Here is a 22,259-nt window from a genome sequence, read left to right on the forward strand (position 1 = left end):
CAGAATAAGAATGAAGATAAATGACGGCTTGTAACAGAAATTGTTTTTATTGTTTGTATGTGAATGAGAAAAATAATGATTGTTCTTCCAAATGAAAAAGTTGTCATTATTCTTTTGTTTTCCAAAACTGTTGTATAGGAAGTGTTTCCATTTTTAACCACAAACTACTCCAGATGATGCCACTCTTTTGGGTTGGAGAAAAGTAATAATATCGGTATCAAGGTCTTTAGACTTAAGGCATTTTAGCAACATAATTTCAATTTTCATCACTTACATTTTCTGGATAATATCTCACTGTAACCACTGATTATAAGACTGCAATACTGAATCTATTTCCAATGAAAATTTGAAGTAATAAGATAATTTTAATGTTATGGATTATAATTTCATAATATTCAAGAGGCACTAGAAGATGATCAGGACTTGGCATCAAAAACGTAGTTTCTAATCTTTGTTATGCAACTTTGTTAGCTCTGTAATCTCAAGAGGGCCTCAGTGTTCTTATCTGTAATGTAAGGAGAATAAGGCCAGATTTCTAAAAGTTGTCCTGCTTTAGTGTTTCTTGATTTCTGCATTCTGGTTGTTCTTCCTCAATAATTCTTTACTCCTCCAGCTATATTATTAGCTCCTGTGCTTTGTTCTTTTTAACCATTTATCAGAGTCCAAATTTCATTAGACCCCTTCCATCACATCTGTGTTATTAAGTCTCGCCGGCTCTGAACACTTGCTAAGCCTTACTTGCTTTATAGGTGTTCACCATTATTCTGTCTTCAGTTCATACATAATCTTCCTTAACCTGGCAATCATATTACACTAAAAGTTACATTTCTTGTCAATCATTAACATCCAGCACTCCTCATTTTTGATCCTCATCCAGAGCCTTCAATCTGATACCTTGTATCATTTCTCACAAAAGATGCTTTTATCACTATCTTCAAGACAATTAAATGTAGCAGATATGAATTCCCTTTGGCAAATGTTGATAGAGTTTGTCACAGTCCTTCCCACCTAACCAGTTCAATGTGGTATCAGCTCTAAAGTCAGACAGTCTAAGAAAAGTCCAAAGTCTACCAATTACTGGTTGTATTAACTTTGGGAAAGTCATTTAACCTCTGATGATTTTATCTCCAAAATTATTGTCATAGAGAGGTTGTAAAGATTAATGGTTTTAAAAAATAAGTGTATACAATAGAGAACAGTAATAGATAAAAATGCTTTTGTACTAGGAACAGTGAAGTTTAGAATACTCCCACAGTTGGAGTTTGTTTTATTTTTTATTCTTAGGAAGATTTCATGAAGAAAAAGAAAAATCAAAATACAGAGGGAGATGAGATCTATATTAAAAAAAAAAAGACATAGGGGCTCTACTGGAATGAATCTAAAGAGGTACATATCAATTCAGCAAAGTTCAAAACCATAGAAATCCACAATTTTAAAATGATAAAGAATTACTGGAAATTACCATACTCTACTGACAAAAGTGTAAATTGGTACAAACTTTGAGAGTGAAATTTTGCAATATGTAACAAGAGTCTTTAAAATGTACCCATATAGTAATAGTATTTCATCAAAGCTAAGTTGTTGATTTTGAAACTATGTTACGGTCATGTAATAAAAACAATTCCTTGCTTTTGGAAATGCACACTGAAGTATCAAGGGATAGGGAGGGCTCATGTCTGTAACTTACTCTTTGAAAGGCTGTATTCTTTGGTGTGTGTGGTCAACCCTTCTGGCACCAGAAAGCTGCATCAGGAATGCAAGGTGCTATCCCCACTGCTACCTGTAAGCTGGGAAATGGGGGACAGTCGTGGGTGTGATAGTTTTATGTATCAACTTGGCTGGGCCAGGGTACCCAAATGTTTGGTCAAATATTATTCTGGGTGTTTCTGTGAAGATGTTTTTTGGATGAGATTAACATTTAAATTGATGGTCAAGTAAAGCATAACATGGGTGGGCCTCATCTGATCAGTTGAAGGCCTTAATAGAACAACTGACTTTCCCCAAGCAAGAAGGAATTTTTCCAGCAGACTTTGGACTTGAAACGCAACTCTTTTTTGAGTCTCTAGTCCACTGGCTTATCCTCTCAGATTTTGGACTTACCAACTCTCCACAGTAACATGAGCCAGTTCCTTAGAATATATATATATATATATATATATATATATATATATATGTATGGCGGTTCTACATCTCTGGAGAACCCTAATACAGTGGGTAATTAAAAATGTCACATGGCTTGCTTACTGAAATTGGCAGCTTCTTTCTTTATTAAGCACTCTTCTAGGTATTGTCCACTTTTTATTAGATTCTAAAATTAGAGTCTGTATTTCCAAAAATATTATTCTAACAGTTTTTGACAGTTTAAACATTACTTTAGTGGAGGGGCATTTTTTTTTTAGAGTTTCTTCTTTTGCCATTTTCAGTGATATCACTATAACTTATTCCTAAATGATTCAATATATATTCTCAAATATATATTTGATATGTATTCCCAAATTATTATTTCCAAATATTAACATTTGGGAATATTTGGGAAATCTGAGTATAAAATAACTGGAAATTCTTTCTCCTTCATGAAACTTTTCTTTAAGTCTGAAATTATATCAAAATAAAGCAATTTTTAAAATGTAGTAGCTATCTTGTTCACTGGTTCAAGAAGGAAGACTGAATATATGCTTAGCCTTTTCATCTGACCCCAAGGGCCTGAAAATTACAGAAGAGGGTATCGCCATATCTCCTAAAATAATAAAAATATAACAATCAAAAGTAGTATTCTCATACCTTCAGACACTATGAAGAATCCTTCCATGAGAGAAAATAGATGGGAAAATAGAAAAGGAAGCCACAGCCAAAACATGCACAGAAGAAAACTCCTACAAAGATGGATGTTGGTCCACGGGTGTGTTAACACTACAAATGTCAGATAATGAATATAGGTGGGATCTGGGACAACAAGAGAGTGATTGGTTAGAGTACTAAAGTAGAACACTACAGAATCATCGCTTTTTGGGCCAGGCAGGAAGCAACGAAGATATCTGTTGTCACGTAGAACAGAGAGAGTCAATGCCGGGGGCGGGGGGGGGGGGGGGGTATAAAACAGAAAATTTAGGAGGCTAAGTCGTAACTACCCAAAAGCAGCTACTGGCCCACTCTGTCCAGAAGTTTTATCCCACCACTTCTCCTTCCATATATGGAGAAAAGCTTAAGTACTAGGGGTAGTGGAAGAGGAGGAGGGCGGGGGGTGGGGGTCAATGGGTGACGGGCACTGAGGGGGGCACTTGACGGGATGAGCACTGGGTGTTATTCTGTATGTTGGTAAATTGAACACCAATAAAAAATAAATTTATTAAAAAAAAAGCTTAAGTAAACAGACAGTTCATAACCTCAAATACACAGTTGAGGACTCAATCTTAATAATCAAAGGGAAAAGCCAATAATGAAAGAGAGGAAACAAACCCAACAAAAGGAAGAACTCAATAGCTATAAAACATTAGTTTAATAAAGTGAAAAGGACAGCATTTTAAAATATTTAATAACTTTAGAAAAATGTGGAAGAATATTCATTTTTTTAAAAAGAACCAATAGAATATCATGGAGATTTACAATCTGACCAATGAAATTTAAAAAATCAATCGACACTATCAAGATGGTTAAAAAAATCTGTAAGCTACAAGATTGAACTAAGGATTTTTCACAGAATGCAACCCAAACAAAAAATGATGTATAGGAGAAATTAATAAACTAGGAAACAAGCAAGAAAATAAAACAAAAACCAAAGAACTAATAGAGCTGATCAAGATAGACTTCCATTAAAAAAAATACCATAGACTAGGTGGTTTAAATAACTTTTTTTTTTTTTGAGAGAGGGAGTGAGCGAGCAGTGGGGAGGGGCGGAGGAAGAGGAAAAGACAGAATTTAGGCATGGAGCCTGACACAGGGCTCGGCCTCAAGACCCGATCATGACCTGAACCAAACATCAAGAGCTGGATGCTTCTAACTGAGCCACCCAGGCGCCGTTTACATAACAGTCTTAAACAACAGAAAACAATTTTATTTCTCACAGTTTTGCAGTTGGAAGTCTCTGGCTTGTAGATGGGTATCTTCCCACTATGTCCTCTTTCTCCTGTAGCCTTTCCTCAGGGCGTGCACAAGGAGAGGGAGAATGAGATTTTTGGTGTCTTTTCTTATATGGACACTAATCCTATCAGATCAGGCTCCCACTTTTAGGGCCTCGTCTAATCTTTATTAATTCCTTAGAGGCCACATCTTCAAATACAGAGACCTTGGGGCCTAGGGCTCCAACATCTGAATTTGGGGGGTACACACAAACTTTAGTCAATAATAATTTGAAACAAAAGCTAGTTCTTGAACAAGAGAAAATGCAGAAATAAATTGTAATAGAAACATAACTAAAGAATCTTAAAAACATGTACAAGCTCCTAGAGGATACCTTGAATATTTTTAACTCAAAAGGAAATTTAAAAAGTCATATAGGAAGAGCGTAAGAAAAGAAAAACTATGTTAATTTCATTTAGGAAAGTAGATTAAGAAAATTCTGGCTAAAGCAGATCAGATCTGTAAAGTAAGCCACGTTTATTAGAATAAGAAAAGACTGATCATGGCCAAATAGGCATTGAGAAGTAAGTTATTAGTTGCTTGAATGGTTCCCTGCAAGCTGGCCTACCACAAATGTGGCATCTTACAAAACCTCACAGAAACTGGCTATAGCCCAGGGCATAAGGAAATCAATATTGGTCAGCCATAATGTTTGGACCCCATTGCTACTTCCAGTGATTCTCATGTCAGGGAAGGGGCTGGTGTTAACACAATCAATCATGTATACTGCTGTGGCCTACTGGCATGGCAATCCTGCTTTCAGCATCTTTTTTTTTTTTTTTTTTTAAGATTCATTTATGAGAGAGAGTGTGTGTGTACAGGAGAAGGGGCAGAGGGAGACAGGGAGAGAAAAACCTCAAGCAAACTTCCTGCTGAGCATGGAGCCCAATGTGGGGCTCAATCTTAGTACCCTGAAATCATAGCCTGAGTTGAAATCAACAATTGGATGCTCAACCAACTGAGCCACCCAGGTGCCCCTAACTTGTAGCATCTTATATTTATAACCAGAAGTCTTAGATTTCAGTTGGGCTGGGACTTCTCATCAATCTTGAATGCCAGGCTGTCAAGATAGTGCTAAAATCAAAGTTCAGCTGCATCATATTACTACTATATTCTGGTTCCTGATCATGCCAAGGGAGGAGCTGGTATTTCTCTAATTACTCATTAGAAGTTCACAGTTCCAATGGTCAAGGTCCCTCTAATGGAATCTGTCACATGGCCCACATAGATTGCTATGCTCTGCTGTAGAGTGGAATGAGGCACTGGTGACTCTCCACTGAGGTACTGACCCCTATTCCTTTAAGCTTTCCCCAGCAAATACTGCCCCGCCAGATTTGGCATATATCAGTATATGTGCTGTTTGGCCACCTACAATGTTTACAATGATTACAATGACATGTCACATTACAGATTATATAAGGAAAACCATATAATCATAATATTTGCTGTCCCAAAGCATGTGAGAAATTCAACATTCATAATTTTTACAACAAAAAACAAAGTTCCATCTCAACCTAGTACCATTTATAAAAATAAATTCCAGTCTTGACTAAATACCAATATAAAAAATAATAAAATTAGAAAATAATATATATAATTAAGTATAAATGTGTTTGTATGTATGACACAAAAGTCATAAAAGATTAATAAACTTGATTGAACACAGTGAGATTAAATCTTCTATGGAACTAAAATTCAAAAAAAATTAAAACCATAAAATAAGTTCAAAGAAAAGAAAGAGACAGAGGTAAAATATTTCAATATATAAACATATGGACTAATATTTAGAATGCATGTTGTATGGAGGAGTGAACGCACTCAGTAGAAGAGCTTTAGAAAAGCAGGGAAGCTTCAAGTCTGCTTTTCTGTTTATACTGTGTTTTAAATTTTATAAAAGACTAAATTTATTTAATATGCTAAGACAAGCCTAATTATCACTCTCAACAACATAAAAAGTATAAAACAAATTTGTGATTTTAAATATATTAAAACGAAGTCTATGTCTATATATAGTACATTCCACAAACAAAGAGTTAGAAGGAGAAAAAGAAGACTGGTTGGGTCTATTAATAAATACAGAAGTAGCGATAATCTATATTATAGTATTTCCTATGCCACCAATACCAGCAAAAATGCACAAAATAAAATTCAAATACAACCTGGGAGAGACATGTTAATAGCTAAGATCTTATTCAAAGGCTATAGAAGAGCCCATCCAACTCACTATTTAGTTTGTATACAGGGTGGCACGTACTGTGTAGGTGCTTCTGAAAGAAAGAATTACAGAATTTTAAATTTAGATTAATAATTATAAAATTATAGGATACCCATAAAAGTGGTTCACTGCTATTATTTGTACTATCCAATTTTTAAAACCCACTTTTATAAAGACAGACACTGAATCACATTTTTATAAGATAGGCAAAATGTTCTTCCCTCATTATAAAAAGTGTGAACTGGTGGGTTCCCACCCCCCCATCCCCAGACTTTAGGAAAAGCAGCAATGAGAGCACTTTGGCTTGGGCTCAAATGAGAAAGGCTTTATCGGCAATTTTAGAATTGAAGAGTTTTACATTCAGGATTCATTAATCACATAACATCTCAATGTACAGAAAGCCTGACTAAAAGAAACCACCCAAAAAACCAACCCACTCAGCATTCATACACACCAATTTTCTTCCACAATTTTTCTTTAATATAAAACCAAACAAAAAAAAATCCTAATAGGTTAAAACAAGTCAAATGCCCAATCTACATAGGTAAATACTTCACAAAGGTCAACTGAATCCATAGCTGAAACTGAATTGTGCAGGTTTTCAGTGAAATCACTGGTCACATAAGACAAACAAAAGTTAACAGTTTGCATCTCATGGTGAGGCTTCTAGGAAATGACACCCAAGCAGCATTAGCCTTTGTTTTGTGCCTCTTGAAGACCTGCACATTTTATTTTCCAGCTAGTTTAACATATTAAGAGTATATCAGCTATTATATGGTAATATTTTGGTACTATTCATAGAAGATCCCTATAGTAAAAGATGCCAGTTTTCCCAAAGAGGAGCTTTGGATCTGACTTAGAAGTCTCAGATAAATGAAATATGTTATTGAATATGAACACAGAGGGAAGAAACACAAGATACAACATAGACAAGTTCCCTCCTTGTATGTTTAGGAATTACTTTCTCCTTCAAGGTATCTACACTAAGAGGCATAGTGTGTCCTGATTAATATTTTAGTAGTAAAGATCTGAAAGATCAGAACCTTGGCAAAACCTCAATTCGAAAATTGTTAACAAATACTTCGTGACAAGACTACGTGATTGAGTTATTACAAATTTATTATTATGAGGGAAAACAAGTATAGCCAGTCACATTTGAAAAACGTCTCACCCACTGCTTCTCAATATAGAAGGATAAAATTACAGATGTCTCTCATACAATTTATTCTACCTCGGTTCCCTGAAATTCCTTTAATTTCATTCATTAGAAGGGGATATAAAGACTTTATGCATTCAGCTTTTCTATGAAACATTCGGTATCTTAAATATTATGTATGTTTTTCTGTTTTAGTAAGCCACTTAGACTGCCGTGCTTTATTAGAGCAGCCCTAGCAAACTAATATATCCTTTCCAAAATTTAGGTTTTTTTGTTCCCCGTCTACATAATCTTTGGTCATCACTCCTCAATGGAAATGGGTAGAGGCTCTAGTACCACACTTCTCCGGCTTCTCAGAAACTGCTTTCTTACTGCTGAAGCAAGGCTTATTAAATAGGTGGGTGTCAAGGACTTCCCCAAAGTGCCTTTTATAGTTAAAACCCACAACATAGTTTCTGCTTTTTCCAACACGTGAGATTACAAAGAAAAGGTAGGTGTGTTGTTTGAACCAGAAGCCATTTCTCTATCAAAGTCATCATCTGACTGGTAAATGCACAGGGAGACTGAGTTGAAGAGGTAATTGAGGTGGTATGGTGGGCATCAGGGCCGTGAAGTTGAAACTCTTCCTGTAGTTAACCAATCTAGTTGCTTCTTTATCTTTTTCCCAGATACTTTACACTTTCTTTGGTTTTGATACAGAGTTTAGACTGGGGTCCTGCCCTTGAGCCTACAACATGATTCCAGTTGTTTTGTTTTTTTATCCTGCTGGTAGCTTTTTCTATCTTTTCATAATAGTACTCAGCTATTGCAAAAGTCTTCTGAAGTCTTGAGTAGCTGTAAACTGCAGCTCTGAAAGTCCTTTCATTATTTACTATAACTAAACCGAGAAGTGCAGAACTTAGCTCTGCAAATAGAGCAGCCCTCTATACTTCAGCACATCTTTGGTTTGTAAAACTAAACATCTTTTATTCTAGAAATAGTTTTCTAAAAGCAGACACTCTACACTTAGTAATGTTCCTGAGGTGTGGAGTATATACCAGGCCATCTTCCTTCCTATCCCACATCCAGTCCCTCACTAAACTTCCCTACCTAGAAAGATTATCTCCTACAGTTCTCCAACCAACTTTTTGGATTTGTTTTTAACAAAGAAGCATCACATGGCAAGGCTTCAAAAACCTAAGGAAAAGGTAGTATCCATGGTTGGGAATGAGGTAAATGGGCATTTCAAGGTGCTGAAGCATGCTTAACATCTAAATGCATTATATATACTTAATGGTACATACAGGATAGAGACATAAAAAGTTAAAAATACAGCTTCATCTTCCCCTTCTCAGTTCATTTATTTTTTAAAGATTTATTTATATATTCATGAGAGACACACAGAGAGAGAGGCAGAGACATAGGCAGAGGGAGAAGCAGGCTCCCCGCAGGGAGCCCAATGTGGAACTCGATCCTGGAAATCCAGTATCACGTCTTGAGCTGAAGGCAGACGCCCAACCGCTGAGCCACCCAGGCGCCCCTCAGTTCATACTTCTAAGAAATAATTTTTATCTTTTCCTGAGGACTTAGCCAGCTGATAGGAAAAATGCAGACACAGAGGGGCTACGATGCTCTTTATAGAAGAAAAAACATGAAGAGGTTATAAGACTAAATTTGGGAGAGTACGAGAGGAAGGAGGGAATGATGTAAGAAAGTGAAGGTCACTTTTTTTTAATGAGTTTTAAGGAAAAGAGGCAAACAATTACTGCATAATTTGTTGACTTAGAGGAGGACAGATGGGTAAATAAAGTTTTAGTTTGCTTAGTATAAGTGAAAGACTTTCTCTTCTGCCACTGCCTCAAGAAACTTCATAAAGAATTTCTAAGGTAGGTTTGTTTGTTTGTTTCTTTATTTATTTATAAGTAGGCTTCATGCCAAAGTGGGGCTTGAACTCATGACCCTGAGATCAAGACCTGAGCTATGATCAAGAGTCGACACTTAACCACTTAACCGACTAAGCCACCCAGGCTTTTCTTCAATGCTTTTAAAAATAGAACTTATATATTTTTTAATGTGACACTGAGCTGGCTTTATTAGGATAGGAATAAGAATATCTTAGATTTGAGAATATTTGAAGTACTATCAGATGGGATTTTGGACCAATGGTGAAATATTCAACTCTATATCATTAAATCATTACCCTAAAACAAAGCCACAAGTTAACCTTTACCATAACCACTCAGGGGGTTGGGTCCCAACCTTTCACAAGTTAGGAATTACTTGAAGGCAGAAAAAAGTGAATTCTAGTTGGGAATTCGAGGCTCATGATTAGATATTTACAGACAGAAACCAGATTTAGGCAGCATTTCATGATTTCACTAAATAAAGGCATTCTTCTTTCAGTTACATGCTAAAAATTCACTCTAATCCAGCCTTCAAAGATTTCTAATTTTTAGAGATGGTGTCTTTCCTGGTCCGAAAGAAGTCTGTGGTGGAAATAGACTGGCTCAGGGTTCCTCTATCTTTTTACTGGCTATGACTAAAACCACTGGAGATTGGAAAATTATGCTATTGTCATCCAACAGACTATTGAACCACTGGTAATGGGTGTTTACTACCATAAACTGGAAACATTAAGAAGGGACACTGAATGGGAGAAAAGGCATTTTAATTATGGTTGGAATAAACCAAATGCCCTAATAGTGTTAGGCTCTAGATTAAAAACATAAGAGATTAAGTGAGGATCTACGAAGTCTTGAATCTGGAGCTGGTAGTGAACTCAAAGCCACAATTACTTTTGTGACAGTATTCAATCTCTCTCTTCCCTCCACCCACCAAAAAAGCAACTGTACACTTCAGAGTGAAGATTTGCTGGGATTCTTAGGCCGAGTTAACATCTACATATCAAAGCAAAGGGAAAAGAATCTACCCACATATTCAGACTCTGATATTATTATTATTTTTTAAGATAAGGAATGGGGGGAGAGACAGGGAGAGGGAAACGGAGAGAGAGAATCTTTTTTAAAAAGATTTATTTATTTTAAAGGAGGGGGCAGAAGCAGAGAGAAAATCTCAAGTAGACTCCCTGCTGAGCACAAAGCCCGATGCAGAGCTCCATCTTACAACCCTAAGATCATGACCTGAGCTGAAATCAAGAGTCAGGCAACTGAGCCACCCTGGGGCACCACCAGACTAAGATTCTTAAAATGGGTTCTCCAGCAAGGTGTGAAAAAGTAAAAATAAAGAATTAGAAATGATAATATCAAATTGGTTTAGGAGATACTTATATATGTAAGAATTACTAAACAGATTTACACTTTACTACTAATAAGAACACATCTTTAAAAGAAGGCAATAAGGAGTGTCAGGAAGAACTCAGGGCACAGAAATGATTCAGTCTCCTAAAATATGATCTTTTTTCAAGATTTTATTTATTTATTTGTTCATTCATTCGAGACACACACACACAGAGAAAGAGACACAGGCAGAGGGAGAAGCAGGCTCCATGCAGGGGGCCTGTTGTAGGACTCGATCCCAGGACTCCAGGATCATGTCCTGATCCAAAGGCAGACGCCCAACTGCTAAGCCACCCAGGCATCCCAAATATGATCCTTAACTAGCCAAATACCTGAGCTTGGGCCAGGTCCTCCACTCACAATCAATGGACTCTAAAAAGAAGCTCATGGCCCAAGTGATAACTTTCAGCAGAATTACCTTTCTGTCTGACAAGGCCCAGAAATGAAATTGATGTGACCACACCCAGATATTCCGTCAGCAGCTCATAAATCTCAGTGTGGGAGGGACAGATACAGTTGTAACCCCAGGACTGGTTAAGACCTTGAAGCACAGACAGGTCTTCACTTTTGCTTTGACTATGGAGAGTAAGGCATCTATTTGAAACTATCCCTAAAAGGGAAAGGGCTGGCTGAACATTCCATTTTCTTTGCTGGCAGAAAAAATGGACCTTGGTTGTGAATGTGTAGGATGGGAGCTGGAGATATAAACACCTGATAAACATGTTCAAAATTTTTCTTCTTGGCCCAAGATACATGTTTACAGCAGACTCAGGTTTAGACACAGATCTTGACTCTGAAGTTTTTTTTTTTTTATTACTAAAGCAAAACTGAACACTAAAATTAAACAAAGTACCTATAAATTACTTACTTGTATTTAGTTTGTTTATGGAATTACTCATATGATGGAAATGTAAACGTTTTGTTCTCATGTAACATCCAGTCTTTAGCTTCTGTCATCTACTTAACTCTGCTTTTCTTTTAAAAAATTAAAAAAAAAATTTTTTTTTAAAGATTTATTTATTCTTGAGAGAGAGAGAGAGAGAGTTAGAGACACAGGCAGAGGGAGAAGCAGGCTCCATGCTGGGAGCCTGACGTGGGACTCGATCCCAGGTCTCCAGAATCACACCCCGGGCCAAAGGCAGGTGCCAAACCGCTGAGCCACCCAACTCTGCTTTTCCATTTCTACTCACTTCACTTTATTCTCTTCTCTAGGTACTTTCTCCCAGTAATATTTCTCCTAAAAAATATCAATTGCAAGCTTCTCTGATCCTCTTGTTCTCCCAACAAGTCCATTAAAACGAATCATTTTTTAAGTAATGTGATCATACATTATTTCAGTCCTATCTTCATTTATATCCTTCTCTAGCTTGGATTTTATGGCCCATCATTAAAATTACTCCCTTAAAAATCCTTTAGAAACCTCTTTCCTTTTGACCTTCTGTTGGTGAACTCAGTGATCTTTTTTTCCCCTCTCTTGTACTTGAGCAACTGAATGTTGTCATATTATCTTAAATGTCATATGGAATTAATTCAGTCATTATTTTCATCTAGGATTGATCATAAGTATGCATGCACACATACACACATGTGCATGCAGACACACATGAAACCGACTACTTCTTCCATAATCTAAAATCCCACTTCCGGGTATATCTCAAAAGGAAATAAAATTATCTCTAAGAAAAATCTGCACTCCCATGCTCATTGTGGCACTGTTCACATTATTCATACCCTCATACACACTGGAATATCATTTAGCCTTAAAGAAGGAAATCTTGTCATTTGTGACAACATGGATAAATCTGGATGAACTCAGAGGGCATCATGCTCAATGAAATAATACAGACACAGAAAAAAAAATACTGTATGACTGTCACTGATTTTGGAAAAAAAGTCAAAATCATAGAAGCAGAGAAAATGGTGGTTACCAGGGATGGGAGGAGGAAATGGAGATGTTTGTCAAAGGGTACAAAGTTTGTTATATAGGACAAATTAAGTTCTAGAGACCTAATCGATAGCATGTTGACTACAGTCAATAATTTGATTATTTGAAATTGTCTAAAAGAGTAAATCTTAAGTGTTCTTACCACACATGCACAAAAGTTAACTATGTGTGATGATGGATATGTTAATTAGCTTGATTGCAGTAATTATTTCACTATATAATACATCAAAATACTGCATTATACATCTTAAATGTATACAATTTTATATTAATTCAAGACCAATTAAATTATTTCAGTAGGATTTGGTTTTCCTTAGTCTCTCTACTCTGCCTCTTTCTGCATTAGGTTCGGTCTTAGATTCTACGTAAAAGATGGTGGCAGCAAATTGAAGTCCAGTATAAACGAACAAGTGTTTCTTCTCCAGGAATCTAGTAAAAGTCTTATGGCTTCACACTGGCTCTATCTTAGTATCAAGGATTATAGCTGGTGAGTACCGTAAGTTTTAGGCATAGGTCACATACCTATCTTTGAAGTATGGAGTAAAGACATCTCCAACTAAAATACATCAGTGGTGGGGGAGGGTTTCCCATTGGCAAGCTGGGTGGAAGATAAAAAAAAGTAGCTGTCTATACAGTATCTGAAAATATATAGACTAGATGCAAAAATTGATAAAGATAAAAAAATCTTATGGTGGTAAGATTATAAATTGTTTTCTGTTCTATTTTCCAAAGTTTTTATATTGGATAATTTAAAATTGTATTGTTTTATATAACTATGCATCAATCCTTATTATTTCCAATTACATATTTGCGATTTTGCCTACTCACTATAAATTGTTACCTCCAATGTCCATATTTGCTACACTTTCACAAGGCAATGCTCTGCTTTCTTGTTTCAGCTCTCATACTATAAATAGCTATTTTGTGATATATTTAGTGCCACATTTTTCAATAACTGCTTTCCCTGGTGATTTTGTTTAAAATGCCCCCGCATCTAGGGCTAGCATTCTTAAGCTCAAGAAGTCCTGAGATGTGCCTTAAGGAGAAAATCTGCTAGACAAGCTTTGTTCAGTTAAGAATTATAACATTGTAGGCCATGTGCTTAATGTTAATAAATTAACAGTATAGATGAAATAAACTGTCTTTAAACAGGAACATATATAAAAAAATAAGCTTCTGTATTAACTGATTAATGAAAATGTTGTGACCAGAGGTTTTCAGGAATCTAATTCTATATTTCTATAGCAAGAATTCAGAATGTGCTAATTCAGTATTCACAATGATGTAAGAGAACATAATGACCATGAATAGTGAGAATAGACTAAAAGTATATATGCATTTTAAATAAATATAGTAAGATTACATTTTCAATATCATGAATTTTATAAATGAATACAGAAAACAAATGGAAAAAGCTAATATAAATGTAAAAGGACAAAATTAACAATATAAAAAAGTAATTTCTCAAATGTATTTTAGCAACATAATCTATCCTTGAAATAAATATTTTTTTGTTTTGTTTTGTTTTTGAAATAAATATTCTAAAAAAACATTTGATATTGATCACCATGCATCAAAATGGTGACTAGCTGCAGAAAATTCTGAATAGATCAGATTTAATATTTTTCTATGCATATTGTTCATAATTGTACCTTATGTATCAGATCTTCAATTCAAATCAATTATTGAAAATTCTGGAGAAATATTTTAATGTGAAAACGTTTCCAAATAAACCATCAGACTACAAATTTTCAGTAAATTTCAACTTGCAGTGTCTCTGCTAATTAGCCTTAAACACTTGTATACTCAAAGTACTTGATTTAATTTATTTGGCTAAGTTATAATTTTTTGTTACAAAAATTAAATGTTAAAAATATTTTATGGACTTGCAAATTTTACAATGCAAAGGCAATATACTGATAGTGATTATTTTTAGGGTTACCTTGGAAAATGAAGATCATTAGGTGTTAAATAATCTTGCTAGAAATATAATTATAATGCACATAAGAAATATCAGGCAATGGTTCTAGTTCAAGAAAATTCCCTTCATCTACAAAAATATATAAAAATAGGAAAAAATATGTACTCATCTGTAAATATATTATTATAAGCAGTATCTCAAACTGGGTATTAAATCGTTCCCTGATTTACTTACTCATTTTTTTAAAGATTTATTTATTTATTTGAAGGAGAAAGAGAGAGTAAGAGTGTGAGTGTGGGGAGAGACAGAGGGAGAAGGAGAGAAAATCCCAAGTAGACTCTTCAATGAGCATGGAGCCCAATGTAGGGCTCAATCTCATGACCCAGAGATCATGATCTGGGTTGAAACCAAGAGTCTGATGCTCAGCTGACTGAGCAACCCAAGTGTCCTTATTCATTTTTTTCAATGGATATTTACTGCTAACCTCTCACATGCCACACAAAAGTTCCAGGTGCCAGGGAAACAGCAGTGAATAAAAACAGACATAAGCGTGAGTTAGCATTCCAGGAAGAAGGGAAGTAGACAGTATATACAAGCAAACAATGAGTAAACAAGATAAAATTTCATATGTTGATAGATGCTTAAGGGGGAAAAAATAGGATGCTATAATAGAAAGATGTGCATGTTGGGGGAGGTGAGGAGATGGTCAAGGAAGGTTTACATGAATGATGACATGAGAGCTAAAATTTGAAAACTGAAAATAGGGCCCATAAAGAGTTTAGAAAAAAAGAAAATTGGGATCTAAGTGAAGCACAAAAATAAGGCCAGTATGACAGGCAGTAACTGCAGGGAGGATTTCTGGTAGATATCTATCAATTAGAAAAAAGTCAGAGAATCGAATAGAAAAACAGCCAAAAGACTTAAACAGGCACTTCACAAAAAAGTTACTCCGAATGACCAATAAATATGAAAAGGTCCTCAAACTTAAGAGTCATAAAGGAAATACAAATTAAAAGTACAATGAGATAACACTGTAAACTTATCAGCAAAGTCAATGTTAAAAGAACTGACATGCAAAGTTAGGATACAAGGGTACAAACGAACTTGAACTCCTACATATCTGGCTGGGCTGCCAACTGGTTTGTCCACCGGCAATTTGCTCTTCACTATCTACTAAATTTGAACATATGTACTTCTTAAATTTGTTTTTTTTTTAAAGATTTTATTTTATTTACCCATGAGAGATACAGAGCGAGCGAGAGAGAGAGAGAGAGAGGCAGAGACACAGGCAGAGGGAGAAGCAGGCTCTATGCAGGGAGCCCAACACGGGACTCTCCAGGATCACACCATGGGCTGCAGGCAGTGCTAAACCGCTGCGTCACCGGGGCTGCCCGAACATATGTACTTCTAGGTATATATATTTACTTGCTATATTCTATATCTACTTATCTCAACAGATATGTTCAAGTTTTATAGCCAAAATTTACAAACTCAAATATCTACAAACTGTGGAACAGAAAAGTGAAATATGGTATGCTCACTGTTGTAAGATACTATACAGTAATAAAAATGAACAAGCTCATTCTACACAAACCTTGAATCTCAGAAACATACCAAAAGAAGCTTGATTTTTAAATACATATTACATGATTCCACTTAAATACAGTTTTCAAACAAGTGGAATTTGCAGTGTTAAAAGTTAAGATAGTAGTTAACCTGGATCAAAGGGATCTAGTGATTGAGAGTGGCCATGAGGTAGCTTCTCTGGAGCAGGCAATGTTCTTCAAGGGTCTTAATAACCATGACAGATAATGAGTAAGAAGAAGAGATTCATCATTTCCCTAAATATGGTAATACAAGTGCTCTTACTTTGAGATAATTTGTGAGCTGTTCATCTAAAATTTTTACACGTTTTTGTATGAATGGTACAATTCAACAACGTATATATCTTAAAAATATATTACAGTAAAAAGAATAGATTTGAGAAAAGATATGATGTTTTGGTTTTGGGTAGAAATAGGGCTCTCAGAAAATAGGACTGATTCCATATGTCTTAGAGGTAAAATAGGTAGAACTCACTGATGTATTTTGTGTAGAGAATAAGGGAAAGGTAGTGATCAAAATTGACTATTAAGTTTTCAGCTTCAGTAACTGGATCAAAGTTGACAACTCTTATGTTTCCAGAGAGACAGAACAGTTAATTGCGTTAGATATTGCTTAGGATTTGAGTAAGGAGAACAGAGAAAATGATACTGGATTTAAACATGGAAGTCATTGATGATTGATGAACATAAGGTCAGAGGTACAGATGAAATCCTCATTGGAGCATGTGGAACTGAAATTAAGATGGAAGTCGAGAAAGTAATTTTTCCAACTCTGAGTAGGTATCTGTTTTTCCCTTCTGTGAATTAGGAAGACAGAAATGCAAAGAAAACGAGCAAGCTGGAAAGTGTGATATCAGAGCAAGTTATGACATACATTATACAAATGGTTGAAGAGAAGGAACCTGGTATAAAAACATAATACTTACTTAATAGTCTTGTTAGAAGATTAGGCCTCATCTACCATGATTTTCCCTTTCCCACCACCCCAGCGACTTTTTAAGAAACCTCTTGATATTATTACTTCCACAACAAATAGTCATTTTTCTTCTATTCTTTAAGTCTATGTATAGGGGAGAAAGTTACCATTTTTCTCTTCATTTCTTTTGCTTTGACAGTTTTATTGAGATATAATTCACATACCATAAAATGTACCCATTTAATGATGGGTACAAAAATGTACCCATTAATGATGTCCAAGTGTTGTCTGGTACTAATAACATTCAGCATGAACCAAAAAATGTTTGAAAACAAAACAAAGAGATATTTTCCTTCTTGACTTTTGTGTTAGTGATCAATTTTAATGAAAAAAGTATTTATCATACAAAATAAGATTTTAGGAAAAAACAAGAAAAACCATTTCCAATTCATATGCAGAGCAGAACTCATAGTAACATTCTGAGGAGTGAAGTATTTGGTTCTTAATTTTAGGAATCTTATCATCATTCTATATATCTGTTCTTCATGATATGTGACAAAATTAACCCATACATGTTCAAACTACTATTTATCTTTCCAATTACTTGAGGCCAAGGGCATTCCTAACAAGAGAAATAGCTTGATCCCTTATTTCCTGCATCTGAGCTGTTGATTCTTAGAGGAAATTATGTAGTCATGCTTATTGGTACCACTACAAATTCAAAGACTCCAATCTCAGTGGAGCTGTTAGTACACCTTCAAGGCTATCCTTTCTATGTATTCTTTCTCTTGCATCTGTACAGTGATTACTGTAAGCCTTTATGAATAAATCCTTCCCTATTTCCTCATTCTCAAAACATAAACTTGCCTATTTTATGCGGAAATCTCCATCACTTGTCATCACAATACCTAAAATATTATCTAAGACTGCTCTCTAACTTATTTGCTAGAGTTTCAGACCCTGAGCTATTCTTTTGTTGTTGGTTCTAAACTAGTTTTTGAGGGTTTGCTATGAGCCAGGCATAATGCTCAGGCAAAGACAAAAACCCCCTCCTCAAGTAATGTTAAGTGTAGGAGACAAATACATGTGGCACACTAAGGGTTTCAGGTAAAGGGGGTTAGGCTAGGTTTAGGTGATGTCTAAACCAACCTGAAAAATGGTAAGTAGGGGTCAAAGCTCTTATGATGTGCCCTCAGGACTCTCAATTCCCTAGCATATCACTTAATACATTGTGTTATAATTTGAAGTCCTCTACAAGATAATGAAAAGCCACTTAGGGCAAGGTTCATATATATCTTGTTAACCACTGTATCCCAACATCTAAAAAAGTTCCTGTGAAAGAAAAGCACTGAATAGTTAGAGTACTATAAAATAATGGAAATAATATGAACTTCAGAATTAAGACTGGCCCAAGCAGCATTGATATTCAAACATTTAACAACCAGGATGGATGTGTGTATCAACTGAATATTTTCTATAGCTCTAGACTTAAATTCTGGCTCCATTTCCTGAGATTTTTAAATTAAGGCAAGTCAGTTAAGTCTGAGCATCATTTTACATCTGTATGTATTGATCATAATAATACTTAATTCATAGGATGGTTTTAGTGATAAAATGAAGCAACATATAAAAACGCATTTCAGTATCTGATACACGGAAGACATATAATAAATGTTTGATTTCCTTTCTACACTGCTTTTAAGCAACATCTAGTTATAGTTATATAGAAAATTAAAATATGCAGAAACCAAAGCAGAATGAATGTATTCTAATTATTTCATCTTTCCATAATGATTTTTCTCAAGTACTCAATTTAGTTTGCTTCCAAACTTTAAAGTAGATTTGTTTGTTTATTTATTTGAGAGGGAGAGAATGTGCATGAGTCCTCACACACGTAAGCAATGGTGGGGGCAGAGGGAGAATCTTAAACAGGCTTGATCCCCCAGCATAGAGCTCCAGGTGGAGCTGGATCTCAGGACCCTGAGCCAAAACCAAGAGTCAGACTGAACCACCCAGGTGTCCCACATTTATCTTTAATCTTCCCTGTGATGTAAACAATCACTGTTCATTCATTTACCTAATTAACAAATTTGTGCCTATAGTCAACCTTAGATTATACTTGATTCAACAGAAATTTAAGAGCCTGTTATCTGTTCAAAATTGTAATTTAGCTTTATTATTCATGTACTAGTTTATGCAGATATTTCTGGATAGATTCTGGCTGAATAAATGCTTCAAGATGCTTAAAAGCTATTCTTTCTTTTTTCTTTTGTTTTAATATTAAGATAACTAATGAATTTCATCCAAAATCAGAAATCAAAGTTGAATGGAAAGAAATAGCTTTTGGCATAATTAAAAACTGCTGTCTTTTACAGCAACTATACGCTTTAGCTTTAAACATTTTTAAGGGAATAGTTAACAAATAATTAGAAATCTGATAAATTGTGCTAAATGCTAACTTCAAATCTTAATAATCGATCTATATGATTTAAGTCTTTATTGGTTAAAAGTATCCTAGTTTATTCAGTATATTGAGACTTATTCGGTATATTGAAACAACAGATCCAACGATAATTACAATTAAGTTCTTCAGACAGTCTACCAAATACAATAGCAATATAAATGGATTAGAATTCTATCTGTAGGTTGAACAAAGAGAGCATTGATTTCTGGTGGGCTTGGTTATTTCTCCTTACATGTGCCCATTTTCAATGACTTTAAGCTATTTGCCATGGAAGTCATATAGTTGATTTATGTAAAGGTAAAATTTTGTTCCACTAATGTTGTGGAAGAACGATCTTTAAGTTCACCACTTCCCTTAAATCATACGACACAAGAATAGAATCTCAAGCTAGTCTAATTAGAGAATTTCAACTTGTCATTCGAAATGATTTATACATTGTCATTATGTTCCTCGTTTTAGAAATAAGTGTCATAACTTAATAAAGAGTGATGGCTTTCTTACTCTGGGTGCTAGTGAGCACATACATAATTACTGTTTCAAGAATCACTACACAAATATTGAGAAAATGAATCACTAAAGAGTTTTAAAATGAGAACGTGAAAATTGAAGTGATTTTATTTTATTTTATTTTATTTTTTTTTTTGGGTTGGTTGAAGTGATTTTAAACTGCGTGATGTAAAAGCATGAGAGCATGCTTCTTCAACAGATCACATCTAAATTCACAAAGTAAACATGACACGGTGAGAATAGGCATAAGTTGGAATTCTTACCCTGGAAAGAAACAAGCTAGAGGATTTTTCCAGTTTGTTCAATTTTCAATTTCTTTAGATAAGTCCTTTCTTCTTCTGGCCTCAGAGGAGACTCTCAGCTCCCTATTTTTCTGCATGATGAAATGGAAAAGACAACAAGGCACATTAGTTTCATAAAAGACTTCCAAAAATCTCATATTAACCCTCCATCTTACATTTAGGTCCTTCACAGCCTTGCCATCATCTTTCTAGGAAGATTGATTCTCATCTCCATTGTGGACTCCTCTCTAATGTATTCTGTGCTGAAGCTTCCTGGGCTCCATTTCTTTTGACTAAAGCTCATACCCATTTTTTTAGGGGTGCTGAGGGGCTGCTCCCCTTTTATTATCAATAGGAGGTTTCTCTAAAGGGAGTGTGATGCCCCTCCCCTGTGGGACCACTGTCCAACCTGTGCATCATCCCTTCAAGTACCCTCTCAGAAGAGCCCCCCGCATCACCCTGCCAATGCCTTGTCGGTCATAGAGGACGTTGAACTTGTTCACAAACTGGTTCATGGTGTTGCAGGTTTTGGTGATGGTGCCAAGGTAGGCCATGAGCCCCACGTCATCGCATTGATCATAAAAGTCTGTCTTGAACTTGTCTGTACTGAGCACAGGGAGGCAGTGACACAGAGCATAGGCCTCCCGCAGGATCTCATGGTTAAAGGGGACCTCTCCCGCTTCAGAGGCCTTGACATATTCCAAGATGAGCTTGACCCAGCTGTGCAGCATCTTAATGGCACTGTGTTGCGCTATCAGGTGTTTGGCCACTGTGGAGTTCTCGCCGCTGCCTGTGGCTGTCATTCAGGCCACGTGGTCAACGCCAATGCGTTCAGCTTCCTCTGTGGCCAGGGTGTAGGTCAGTTCCGCAAACAGCATATATATATATTTTTTATTTTTATTTTTATTTTTTAATTGTTTGATTAAGAATCAAAAATCATAATATATTATATATATATTTTAATATTTCATTTATTCATGAGAGACACACAGAGAGAGACAGAGACAGGCAGAGACACAGGCAGAGGGAGAAGCAGGCTTCATGCAGGGAGCCTGATGTGGGACTCAATCCCGGGTCTCTAGGATCACGTCCTGGGCCGAAGGCAGTGCTAAACCGCTGAGGCACCCGGACTGCCCTACTCCTCAATTATATATTCAGGTAGTTCTAATGAAATTCAAAGTAAAGATCACATTATTTTTCCAATATTGGAGTCATTAGCTGACTTTGTGTATTAGTGATTTAGAGACCTTCACTTACCTATTTTTCCTTTTGTTGCCTGTGCTTGTTGTCATATCCAAAAACTCACTGCCAAATCCAACACCATGAAGCTTTCCCCTATTTTTCTTCTAAGACTGTTACAGTGTTAGCTCTTATATTTTAAGTCTTTGATCTATTTTTACTTAATTTTTGTACATGGGGTGAGGTAAGGGTCTGACTTCATAGTTTCACATTTGGATATTCAGTTTTCCCAAAACCAACACCATTGGTTAAAAAATTGCTCTTTTCCCATTGAATGTCCTTGGAATCTTTGCTGAAAATTATTTGACCACTTATATGAGGGTTTTGGCAGGGCGGCCCTCTATTCTCTTCCACTGATTCATATATCATACATATGTCTTTATGTCAGTGACATACTGTTTTGATTCTGTACCTCTGTGACACATTTTGAAGTCAGTAAATGTGAAACTTCCAGTTTGTTCCACTTTCTCAAATTGTTTTGGATACAGGGATTCCATATTAATTGTAAGATAAATATTTTCCTTTTTTTTTGTTTCTGGTTATAGTCATTCTAGTGGGTGTGATATTAATAATTTTGATTCCAATCATCTATTTCCTTAATGTATTTTTCTCTTTTCATT

At 35.6% G+C, this 22,259-nt stretch overlaps 1 protein-coding gene and 1 pseudogene across 3 annotated transcripts in view; both read right to left on the reverse strand.

Annotated features, from left to right (window-relative positions):
• ZCWPW2 (zinc finger CW-type and PWWP domain containing 2) overlaps positions 1–22,259 on the reverse strand; it is a 146,726-nt gene that overhangs the window by 117,794 nt on the left and 6,673 nt on the right. For all 3 annotated transcript variants that reach the window (XM_035705258.2, XM_035705257.2, XM_049099714.1), the window contains one exon: positions 20,383–20,492. The gene's annotated coding sequence lies outside the window, so the exon portion shown is untranslated. The remainder of the gene's footprint in view (positions 1–20,382; positions 20,493–22,259) is intronic.
• Positions 7,788–21,203, reverse strand: LOC112668871 (SIN3-HDAC complex-associated factor-like; annotated as a pseudogene).

The sequence above is a fragment of the Canis lupus genome, chromosome 23 (assembly GCF_003254725.2).
Source record: "Canis lupus dingo isolate Sandy chromosome 23, ASM325472v2, whole genome shotgun sequence".
NCBI lineage: Eukaryota > Metazoa > Chordata > Mammalia > Carnivora > Canidae > Canis > Canis lupus.